This window comes from Centroberyx gerrardi, chromosome 21 (assembly GCF_048128805.1).
Source record: "Centroberyx gerrardi isolate f3 chromosome 21, fCenGer3.hap1.cur.20231027, whole genome shotgun sequence".
NCBI lineage: Eukaryota > Metazoa > Chordata > Actinopteri > Beryciformes > Berycidae > Centroberyx > Centroberyx gerrardi.
This window is the reverse complement of record NC_136017.1, coordinates 11,398,376-11,411,331: the sequence shown is the minus strand read 5'-3', so window position 1 is coordinate 11,411,331 and position 12,956 is coordinate 11,398,376. Positions and strand designations below refer to the sequence as shown.

The 12,956-nt window shown below is 45.4% G+C and overlaps 1 protein-coding gene across 2 annotated transcripts in view; it reads left to right on the top strand.

Annotated features, from left to right (window-relative positions):
- pard3ba (par-3 family cell polarity regulator beta a) overlaps positions 1–12,956 on the top strand; it is a 149,315-nt gene that overhangs the window by 8,377 nt on the left and 127,982 nt on the right. The gene's annotated exons all lie outside the window — the stretch shown is intronic.

The window sequence follows — 12,956 nt, the reverse complement described above, 5'->3', positions numbered from 1 at the left end:
GTTCAAACCAACCAAATGAAAGAATGCTCCGGAGTTTGAATTGGGGTGCGCTCACACCAAGCATGTTTTGGAGCGGTTTATTTGAACTCTAGAGCCTTTACTCCTTTAGTTCGGTTCGTTTGGGCAGGTGAGAACAACACCGAGATCTCAAATGAAACAACCCCAAAATGCAAGGTTTTATGGGTAAAAGGAGATGGATGTTGACATCTGATAGACAGCAGTTACTCGTGCTGGAAAGACTATCGTAACAAAATGAACCATGATGCTCATATTCAGCTGTTTCTTCATATGTTCTTAACTGGTATAACACCAGAGAAGGTAAATTATGGCAAAGAGCGCAGACAAGTCCATCACGTGTAGCTAAAGTTACAGGAACTAGAATCGGATTTGTTTGACTCCCAGCTGCCAAAATCCCACCTGGTTACCAAAACTCTGTCCAATAGACTCCATGTGACTTTTGTTTACCAGCCCTGGTTCGCTTGTAATTGGGCAGTGTGAACCTAAACAAACCAAATACACAAATCCAACAAAGTGAACTTTTCCACTGTGGTCCTGACCAAAGAAAGCAAACTGTAGGTGTGATCGCACCCTGAGCCGCTCCAAACACGCTGGCGTGAACGCGCCCTCAGTTTCACATCTTGCAGTTCCTCTCTCTTTTGCTCCCAAAGCTCCTTCCCTCTCGCACTCTTCAACAATGCAGGATTGAAAACGCTGGAATGGCGCCGGGACCGTGTGATTTAGCTGTCATGTTCATTTGTACCAAGACAGATGAAAGGGGGCCATTTCTGGAGATTTTTGTGTTCTCTTTGAAATAAGTCAACCATGTGCAGAGGGAAGTTCTCAGAAACTGTAGTGATGTAACTTCACAGGAGCCGGGTTGGGAGTTGAGGTTCACTGTATTACACACACACACACACACACACACACACACAGTGGCCCAATTTCTACAAAGAGCCAATTTCATTTCCCTTCCTAATTTCACATAATGCATTCCTAAGATGTGCTAATAAACTGCCCGACATCCATATTCATGAGCCCCAGGCCCAGACGAATGATGAATTACCAACACTTAGTCAGCAAGAAGCCCAAATGAAATGGAAATGGAATATTCAGCCGACCCTGTACAGTGCAATAACAATTGGTGTTTAAGCCGAGCGAACAAAGGAGTGCGTGTGTCTGTGTGTGCACGGCTTTGTGTTCATGTAGGACTGCAGGTTTGGCAGAATACTCTTTGTGAAAAGGGGACAGAAGTAAATAATAGATGCGTGAACTCCGCGGGGATCTTCACTGGGGAAAAAAAACTGTTTTTGCAATCACAGAGAACAGAGGCTTCGTTTTCCGGGACGACGGAATTGTAATCATAAGATCACGCGTCTTATTTTTGCATAAGAGTGAGTCATAGATTTTAATGACTCACTTCCCAACCCAAATCTGCGTTCGCTCGGCATCTTAGAGATGGAGCCGATGATTAAGTGCCACAGATCAAATCCCGTTCTGGCATTTGATCCCATTCTTTCACAAAAAAAAGTTCACCTGACACCTCTCTTCCTAGCTTTGTGATTACGGGCTCTGCTGAGCAAACGCTTCGCCGGAATCCGAACGCGCGCCATCCAGGAATTGTCCTATTTACCTTTTTGTTTCTTTACTCTCTCTCTCAATCCTCCAAACGCCCTCCTCCTTTCATCTCAATTCTCATTTTATCCTTTTGTTTTTGCCGCTGATGAAAAGATAGCAGACGGAACGGGATGAGCGCACGTGGTCCTCCGTAACGTGCCAGTCAGGCGACTTATCTCCCGGCTACCAAACAGTGTCGGCTCTCACGGATTAATGAGCTGCGCCTGGCATTTTTGATTAGGCTGAGTTCCTTTTGTTTGTCTACGTTTTTATTACCTCCCCGCAGCAGGCAGATTCTATCTTTAGTGCTTTTTTTTTTTGTTCTGTTATTGCGGGCGACGCTGTTTCACCATCAATCATACAGGAGTGGCCCCATTGTGAGGGCCCTCCACCACACAGCGTGGGCCCTGTGTTAGCCGCGGATGCTAATGAGAGATAATGGTTAGCTATTTGTACGCTTAGTGGTTGGCGTAGCCGCGAGTCCAGACCTCTTTATCTGGGCCGGCCCCTGACTATTATTCAACACACACGTGCACACACACACACACACACTGCAGCCCCCCCCCCAGACCCGACGACGGGCAGGCGTGTAGCGTAACGTGTTAGCATTAGCGTGTACCGAAGGAGCGCCACTGGTGGTTGATGAGGGTGGAGATGAGGGGGCGGCTGTGATTTGATTACAGTCCTGCCCCCTGCGTCCGCGAGGCGCGCACACACACGCTAACACACCGTCACACGCTAACACACACTAACATACACACACGCTCTGTTCATTAACCCCCCATCTCCAGACACCGGCCACCAGCCTCCTCATGAATATTAATACCAGTCTGATGAATGTGGAGGAGGCCATGGGCCGCTGGCTTATGTGTGGCCGTTTACACACACACACACACACACACACACACACACATACAAAGACCACAGTATAAAAGGGACCGCTGTAGGTCAATGGCTCCGTCAGTCAATTACACTCTATGAAGTTCACCTCTTCTTTGGCCCTCTACTGTGTGTGTGTGTGTGTGTGTTTGCGTGAGTGTGTGTGTGTGTGTCGTGCAGCTCTCCAATGGCAGCTGGTGGCATGGTGGAGTCATTGACCTGTCAGCCACCCCCAGTACTTTGTTAATGGCACTTAGAGGTAGACAGCCACCGCTGCTTTTCCCTCTCTCCCTCTTTCATCAAACCATTTTTTGCCAAACCGCCCCGGTTTAGAGACTCGCTAACCTACTTTTTCCTCCTCATCCTCCACCCATCCATCTCTGTGTCTCTTTAAGTGTCACTCATTCACTCCAACACACACACACAAACACACATGCAGCGTCTCTAGCTTATTAGCAGCGCCCTGCTCTGTGTGCTTTACTCAGTGTTCAGCTTTGCTCTGATCCCCCTAATCAATCTGTGTTTTCCTGATGAGTTGATGATGATGTTGGAGCCCACACTCACCCCTTTCCTCTCTTTTCCCCTTTTCTTTTCATCCCTCTTCATTTCTTTCCTTTTCTTTTCTTTTCGTCCCCCATCCCTTCTCCGCCCCCTCTCTGTTCCTCTCTCTCTCACCCTCCGTCTTCGTTCCTCGCCCACCCTCCCTCCTCCGCCTCTTCCCTCTCCCTTTTCAGGAGTTGTTGTTAACAGATGTACTGCTTTACTTCTACCCACTCGCCCATTTACCGCTACCAGAACTGTCATTCTCTCCCATTCAGCGCTCCTCTGGGATCCTGCATTAGCCGCCGCCATCACCCCCATGCGTCTCCTTGGTACACGGGAGCTGTCAGACGCGTCCAAAAGCCGGCGTGCCATTAACATACAAACTGTACGCTAGGTTTTAATCGGCGGGCCGGCTCGCACAGGACCGCCGTCATTTCCCGTGTCCATGAAGACTTTCTGTTGCCTGGCCAACAGAGAAGAGCCCGCGCTGCAGATCGCACAGTCGGGAATGCTGGTGGGCCCTGCCAAAATGAGAATTTGTATAGATGGTGCTTGATTAGGAGGCCATCTCCCATCATCCCTCTCCCCCGCCCGCTCGCTCCTGAAATTTGAATGTTTGAGTGTGTGTGTGTTGGTATGTGTGTGTGAGTGTGTCCTCTCTTGTCACGCTGATCTCCTCTGGAAAGGGAATTAAAGTCAGGGAGCATAGCGTCTCCTCATAAGTGGACTGTCACTCCTCATTCCACACACACACGCACGCACGCGCACACACACACACACACACACACACACACACACACACACACACACACACACACATAGAGACATGCACATGCCCCTTGTGGACCGTATTTGGGAGGGAGAAAATCACATAAGAAAGTCAACCTTCCATCCCACGCAGCCAAACGAGAAATCTCATTTCATGGGAAATTTAATGGAAAAAAAAAAAAAACATCCTAATGATTTCCTCCATCTCTCTTTAATTAGCCCTTTTTAATTACTGCATCTACAAGAAGTCCGCGCCCCTCCGGTACTGTCTCTGGCTGCTGGGGTGTAAATGGTAGGGGTGGTTATCCCAGCTGATCTCCCTCCGAAATGTCAACCGCTTGATTAGGAGGCCGCCTCCCGTCATCTCTCTCCTCCGCCCGCGTGGCAAGCTGCAGGAAACGCGATGCCGCGAAAATGAATTGGTCACATTAAAGAGCGAGATGATATTTGAAGTGGATCTGTGGTTATGAGCGGCGGGTTTCGATTTCAGGCGGTTTTTTTGGGGGGGGAGAGGGGGCAACATTTCACAGGAATCCTACAGTAAAAGAGAAATTGATGTCTTTAAAGGGTATGTCCCCCCTGATTGAATTGGTCAGCGTGTGAGGAAACATTTAAATGCTTCATTATGCAAATTGAACAGATGCGTTTGAAAGCGCTTTGATACTTCCACGTACGCTCGGTCCTAATGTTAATAGTTTTATCAATTTGAGAGTTACGATTTCTTAAGCTTCCCCTCCAGTGAACTCATCAGAAGAGCTGAGAAATTGAAATGGAGTAAGGAGGTCACTGGAGGACTGCATTACAGCCCATGCTTTAGCTGCAAGGGATGGAGCCGGCCTTGGGATTATGATATTTTTTGGATTCTCCACTGAGGTGAGGCCAAGACGGATTAAGTGACAGATCTGGATGCACAAAAACTGTGTTTTGCTCACATTTATATCGGATCTTCAAAACCATGTATGAAGTCGGTCAGGCTCACAGACTGTGGTTACCCCTGGCATTTAATGCAGTTTTTGAGATGCTAAAGATCAGATTGTTTGAGATCAGATCGCTGTGCATCCACACTTGACCTGAAAATGGCTTTTACGTGTCTCCTGTGTCTGGATTTATTTCGATCTCTGTCTGCCTTACTTTTTCGTGTTACCCGTCATGATCAGATGATAAAGGTCGCATCGAAACGACAAGTGTGACCGTAGCAGATTTAAATAAAGCCAACCATAGGAGACACATAATTTTCAGGTGTGGTGGACATCCAGCAATGTGATATCATAAAGTCAAATCTTAAGAATCACACTGAAATTTGAAGTGTAACTATAGTCTATAGTTTGATTTCCGCTGGCGCCACAAGCGCGCTCCAGTCCGGTATGTCATATGATTTGTCAAAAGTAATTTTTTGCATGTCAGATGTCAGAGTGACTTTATGACAGGCGACAATAAGGCATTACTTAAAATGTGCTAAACCGCTAGAGAAAAAGTTTGGTGAATGGGAAGTGATTGCGAGACTCTGACACGCTGATTAGCCTTTGCCGCTCGGTGACATCCCGCTCCCTCACCTCCATTCTCTCCATTCACCGCCGCGGCGAGCCGCGTTTGATTGGCGTCTGAATAGTCGCATACCTCCGCACGCCGCATGAATGGCCAGTGATGAGCGGGAGCAGCGGGTTCAAGTGCGCTGATTAGAAAATGTCACACACATGCCAGCCTAATCATAATCTATACCCTCTTCACATTCTAATCATGATCCATACATCCTTGCCCGTGTAGATGGAGCGCAATCAACACTATGCCTGTCTGACACATGTGAATATTAATCAGAAATCTTGCACGGATTCTGAACTTGTCCACTGCGTTAAAGAGAATTAGCTGTAGTTATGATGATGATCCTATGATGATGATATGATGCTCCTTTTGTCGTTTGGTTAATTGATTTTTTTCAGACCATGTTTTGCCCCTGGCTGGACGATCATATCTTCAGTTTGCATTCCCTGTTAAAGGCCAGGGGCTGCGGACATGGTGACCACTTCAGGTTTAATTGTCTGAAACAAAATGGCAATAAGAAAAAAAGTAATCTTAAGGTTTCAATGATGGCTACAACATCCTCAGTATATGAAGGGTGACACTCCAAAACACTGTATGTCCATCGTGGAAGGAATGTTGTCTGATTTTCACGGCTTATTATTTCAAAATCACAGATATTTACAGCTTCTAGAAATTACTATTATGTAGGTAAAGGTAATAAAATGGCTAATAGCTTACATTTTCCAGGGTGAATCTGTCTTTCACGCAAGCAATCATGTAAGAGTAGATTTCAAGTTGTTCAAATTGTTGGTGTCTTATTTTATAACAAAACTTTTCATGTGTTTGCTTTGATACCTAAGCTGATGCCCAATAGTCAATTTTTCAGCTCCTTAACCTCCATTAACTTTAGCAATTTCCAATAAGTATATATGGAATAAAGTTAGATTATCCCTGTATCAGAGTGTTGTCTCTCTAACCTCCTGCAGATCAGAACAAAGCAGTTGACTGAGGAACCAGAGATCGCTCTCTCTCTCTCTGGCCCGGCGGGGTTCGGTCACTCGAGCTGATTTGATCACATCTCATCAGCCTCGACCTTGATTCAACTCCCCCATCTGAGCACTGCAACACCTCTTCATCTGATTATGTTCAATTAAAATCCCCCCCGCCCCTCCACACACACACACACACACACACACACACACACACACACGTACCTCTCCACCAAAGCTCGTTTGATTGTGATTGCGATGAGAGAATTCGAGGAAGGCTTAAGGAAAAATAATTGTTGCCGCGCTGTTCTGCTTTTCATTTAACGGTGCGCACGTTGAGGTTCCTCATAAAGTTGCACACTGGAATTTTAATTCCTTTGGATGATCCGTTGCTCTACCTTTTGACTTTGAATGATGGCACCTCTCCAAAGTGATTTGTCAGTTCACTGAAGCAGAAGACCAGGATGCGGTTTGGATAAGGTCTGCTTCTGGATTGTTTTCTTTGCTCAGATGTCGCTGACTTGCAGGGGCCACACTAGGTCGCCGTACCCTCAGCTGCCCTCTTGCCCCTTGGCGTCTCTCTCTGTTAATCACACATATTCTCCATTGCCCTCTGTGTCACCATCACACCAGCCATTAGCTCCTAATGGAGCGAGACGGTCAGGCTGCAACCTGATCTGTGTGCGTCTGCCTTGGTCTGGTAGGAGAAACCTGGGGGGGTGGGGTGGGGGACTGTGCTGAGGGCAGAGGGGCACCGAACTCTGTGGACTCACTTTCCTCATGACACATGTACATAATCAGCGTGTTAGGAGAGGAAGGACAATGAGGACGTGGTCTACCCTTTGAATTGTATGTGTAATCTAGTGCTGCAGCTACACACCCTTGCCAGCAATGTCTCCAAGAAATTAATATTTAACATGACATGCTGAAGTTGGCTTCAAATAAGAATTTCAGCAAAAAGCAGATCGTTACCTTGATGCGGTTGTGAAGCTGCATCGTGGCTACAGCTTGTTGTTGTGTGTCTGTTTTGTGTGTATTTGCTTTATCAGTTAGTGGTGATTTTGACATGGCAGCCTGCAGAGGAGCTAATCACATTCAGCTAATGATCTATTATAGATCATCTTGTTTATAGCAAGTCTACTCTCTGACCTAACCAGCCTCACGCCATCTGTTTTCCTAGATGACATTGCCCCAGCCCGATGTGTGCGTGTGTGAGTGTGTGTGTGTGTGTGTGTGTGTGTACGAGAGAGAGAGAGAGAGAGAGAGAGTATGTGTGAAAGTGATGTGTGTGTTTTCCCTCTCCTCACCGAGTCTCTGCTCACTCCAACCGCTAATAACTCAAATCAGCAGAAAGTCACACTCCCTGGCATTTCTGTGTGTGTGTGTGTGTGAGTATGAGAGAGAGACAGTGTGTTGCAGTGTGTAGTGTCATTGCAGCTAGAGGATAAATGCTTGTAATACTGAATCCAAGCCATTTATAGTTAAATATTTAATATGATTCCTGCCGCAATTACACAACTGAAACCGCATCTGTGTCCATTGTATGGCACACACACAAACACACTTGCACGCACATACACACACCGCTATTTTTATTATTCACTTCCCCTGCCCCTCCCCATTATCAGGCTACTGATTGGCCTAATGAATGGAGCTCTGTGGACGGTAATGCGTCTGAATAGGCCACTCGAATTATTAGCCAGCCTGTGTCTAACATGGGAGGAACACTTATGAAATGGACGGGAGAGTGTTTTGCTTACATAGGAAGAGTTCGGATCCAAAATGAGCTCTCCACTGTTTGATAAAAAGGGGATACAAAATGAAAACAAATTACGGTGCTTTTTAAGACGGTAACCCACTGATAACACTGATGACAGAATTGTCAGACTTACAGGATCGTCCATATTTAGAGATATTGGAAGATGAACTTCGGGTAATGAATTTTGGTTTTGCTCATCTCCTCATAAATGATCAAAGCAAATAAGTGTCACAGCAACAAAGCTCCACAAAAAGGCTCTGACATTACTTCACACTGCAAAAGATATTAAGGCACTTCAGCTTAATACATAAGCGTCCTTGCTGCCTTGAAATTGCAGGTTGACTGAAATAGTGCTAAATATTTAGGCCAAAGATCATTAGCAAAACTCATTGAGTGAGCTTAAGGCAATAAGTCCAGCCAGCAAATGTTTGGTCATGTTGACAAGTGTTTATTAGTTGAGCCCTTTAATTGATAAGCTGCATTCCAGTGTTTCATATTCTTTCACCAGTAAAGTGGTATTTAGTGTCGGTTTTTGATGTGTCACAAAATGATTATAGCTTATGCCAAGAAGTAAGCAGCTGAATCTGCACTAATGCGATCGCAAGAGGGGGATAATACAGCCATGTTTTACAGAATTTTTGGGTAGGTTATTGGGGGGAGGGAATGAACTGCATACTAATTTTCATCATGGTTATCATTATTTTCATTGCGGTCATACATAGACCCAGGAGTCACCGAACATACATGACAAGTCTCTGTCTTGTAACGAACAAACGAGAGGAAGGAAGGGTTTCTGGAGAGTTAAGTCAAATGCAATGCATGCTGGGAAATTAGCTAATAAAACAGTTTAATGAATGCTTGGTAAGATGTTCTTTCAAGCTGATATACACTGAGTTAATGATTAAAGGTGAGTTGGTTTCATTAAATTGCATTATGAGATTTTACAGTGCAGAGTAGTGTTATTGTCCCCACACTAGGAATCAATGTGACTATTTTCTGTTTGATTCTGTGAAGAGGTGGTACTGTATGTAGTGGGAGTACAACATATGTATGTATGGATGGTGCTGTCATGCGGTGTGGCTGGTAGAGACGTAATGCAACACAAATCCTACGTTTCCCTCCAGGCTGTGATGCTGAGTCAATAAGTATCTAATAAGGTGCGTTGGTGTGAACATGTATGTTGATGGCTGTGAGGAAAATCTCCAGGTGAGGCGTTCTTTTCTTTTTTTTAAACTCCTTCAGGCTATCAGTGACGTTGGCTCTCCATGGCAACTGCTAGCAGTGAATGCCAGTAATGTATAGTTATATATGTGTGTGTGTGTGTGTGTGCGCGCATGTATGTGTAAGGTGTTTGTCAGGAGGGAGTATAGTCTCACCAACAAAGCAGCAATCAAATGTTCACACAAAGAACTGCATGCATTATCAGGGTGTCTGCAGGTCCTTAAAAAGCCTGAAAAAGTCTTTATTCATTTATTAATTTAAGGCCGTAAAACTATTCTCTCTCTCATTTTCTCTCTCCTCTTCTCTTTCTTTATTCTTCTCCTCTCCTCTCCTCTCCTCTCCTCTCCTCCTTACATGTCCTAATGTTAGTTTAAAATGGGACCAAGCCGCGAGCCCAGAGTGAGACTAAAGTGTCTCAGGTGCCTGTTAAGATACTTCACATCCATTAAGAGTCTGCTAATTACAAATTAAGAGACAATTAAGTTCCTCTTTACATAAATCAAACTGCAGGATCGTTAAGCCACAAAAACATCTTAAATGAAGCAAGAGATGGAAAAAAACTTAAATCATAGAAGAGATTGGCTAGTTAAAAGATAATCCTTATTTCATCTAACATTCAGATCATTCTTTGGCCTGTGAGTCATCTGAGAACCAGGTGAAATTTGGATTGTAAACTTGAAATGCATGAGTTAGGTTTCTGTTGATAAGCACATAAACATGAGCCATATTTAGCCACCGCTAATGCTAGATAAATGGTCATAAGGGCCAACGCAGCCGCTTCAAATCCTGGGATTTGTGTGGAGGCGAGAGCCACAGGTGAGAGGGCTCCAGCCTCGCCGCTCGGAGTTAATCACTCCTTCTATTTCTCTGTCAGATCCCGGGGGGACGGAGGGAGCGAGGGAGGGAGGAAAGGAGGAGAAGGAGGAGGGATGGAGGAGGATGGAGGTTGGAGGGAGCAGCTGGCCTTGCGACGGCCACAGGGAAAAGAAAGCTGATTATTAGGCGCTGGCAAGGACTTCTGGGGAAGGGAGCTGGAACGTGTGTGTGTGTATAAGTGTGTGTTTTTGCGTGTGCATGTGTTTGTATGGCAGTGTGTGTGCGTCTGAGTTGGTGTGTGTTTGTTCTGTGTGTGTGAGTGTGAGTGTGTACGTATTTATATGCATTTGTGTGAGCATGTGGGTCTAATTGTGTGTTTGCGGGTTTGTGCTTGTGTGAGAAAGAGTGTGTGTCAGAATGTGTGCATGTACGACTGAGTGTGTCTGAATTCTGCGTGTGTGTGTGTGTGTGTATGTGTCTTATGTCTACAGATGCGGAACAGGACCAGTGTAACCACTAGTGATGTGTTTGCGCTGCAGGAATGATGAACGACCGGGTTTGATATTTGTGTTGCCGGCCTGAGAAATACGAGGCCTCCAGCTCCCTCCTTCGCTCCTGCTCCCTCTTTTCCCTCCTCCTCTCTTCCTCCTCCTCCTCCTCCTCCTCCTCCCTCTCCCTCCATCCCTCTCTCTCTCTCGGCCTCTCGGGCATGTGTGATTTATGAAGAGTTTACCCTCTCCCTTTATGAGTGTGCATAAATAATAATGCGGCCTGTCACCGCGCGTAGCCAGCGCCGCAATACCTCAGCTGGTGGCTGGTGGCTCGCTCTGCGCGCGCGTGTGTGAGCGTGTGTGTGTGTGTGCACATGTGCTCCATCACTGTGGTTGATGCAAGAGATGCGGGTGTGTGGACAGAAAGAGAGGGAGGAGGGAGAGAGAGAGAGAACAGTAACACTGGTGCTATAAAGACTCTTTTTACCTTTCTGGCGATTTGCCCCAACAGTAACCTCTTTAAAAAGCAGGGTCACAAATTTTCTTTTCTCTAAAGCCTTTGACTAGGTTTTATTCTTGTCTATGAGAGTGTGTGTGTGTGTGTGTGTGGTCGTCTTTGGGTCTATGTGGGTACGTGTGTGTGTGCTCTTGAGGTGAAATGTACATGTATATTTTCTGTGTGACACTACTTTTGTATGTGTTTTGCTTGTATTGTTTTTATTTAAGCATATTAAGTTTCCTTATGTATGAAAATGTGTTTGTCCTTGTGTGTTAAATGTGTGTATACAAATATAGTTGGCATTGACTTTATGCTGCTATGGAGAAACCCTTGAGAATATATGTAACGCTCTAAATCAGCCAACTAAAGAACCTTTTTGTAAGAAGAGTACAGCTCAGGATTGTTCCAGTTTGCCTGTTTTTATTTTATGGAAGTGGGGTTTTATCTAGGTCATCATCTGCTAACTTGTTACGAAGGCAGATGCTTTAGACGGCTTCACCGACACACGGAGAGTTTTGCTTTGGTCTGCCGGCGTTCAGATCTGTCGACGTCAGAAGCACCAAAGCACCATTTTGTTCTATATGGAAGTAGTAGCTGCTGTTTGGAACCGCTGATATTTTCTTCAAATAGAGGTAAAGAACCGTTTAGAGGTTCAAGCAGTGATGGCTCTATAAAGCGTCTTTTTGCCCACAAAGACACTCTGAAGACGGAGTGTACCTTACCACAGTCTTATCTTGACAAGTTTGACTGTGTATCTGTTTGTGCACTTCAGTTCATGAGTGGGAGACGGTGTGTGCGTTCCTCTATGCCCTCCTTTGTGTGTTTGTGCATCTTAAACACTGTGTGTGAGTGTGACTTAGTGTGTGTGCACGAATCTGTGTGTGTGTGTGTGTGTGTGTGTGTGTGTGTGTGGAGGCAGGCCGGCCGGCCCAGAGCCAGGTGTGTGTGTTCCTGGGAGGTAATCCCCCACATCTGGTAGTGTGCTGTATAGATCCAGGCTGGAGTAGAGGCAGGATTAGCCCCGCTCTCACCGGTAATACAACCAATTTTCTACTTGTTTAAATAACACAGGCCAAACATTCCACTGACGGCCCCTACGGTGCCCTGTGAGAGTGTGTGTGTGTGTGAGTGTGTGTATGTATCAGTGTATATTTCCTCTTGAACATGGATGTTTTTGGTACGCATTTGTGTCCTCATGCATGTGCGTATTCCTTTGTGTGTGGGGGGGTTTGCAGGCTGGTGTATGCATAGGTGTATCTGTGTGTTTGTGCATCCTTGCATATTGCGGGACATCCATTACAGGAAAAATCCACCCTACAACAGTTTAACACTGGTAAAAAAAGCTATTGGCGAGGGTGGATTTTTCCTTAAAATGCCAAAACAGCCAACAGCTACAACCTCACTGTCAGAGTTCCTCATACTGAACAGCATCACTGACTCACTAATACCTGCGAGTTGATTATAAGCGTTAAATCGACCGACTACATCCCATTACACTTTAATTGCTTTTTTTTTCGCATGATGCCATGGATATCAAGCGCCAAATTCAGGTCGGTCAGACTGAGACTCTTCACTCCTCTGTACCTGTGCGCTATCAAAATTCATCACGGCTTACAACACTTGAGTCATTTTCTATAAATCATTACTCACCAAAGAAACAGAAATAGACTGCTTCTGTTACTGTGGGCATTTAACTTTAACTTAAGGAATCTTCACACCTTAGCTGCAAATTTTCACGCACCTCCCACTTCTCATATTCAGAAAGAAATGCACGTCATCGGCACAAATGCACAGTTGGACCGTACAGAATCGGTATTTGTTTCTGTGCAAAGTCCATCAGTTTGAATTCTTTCATATAT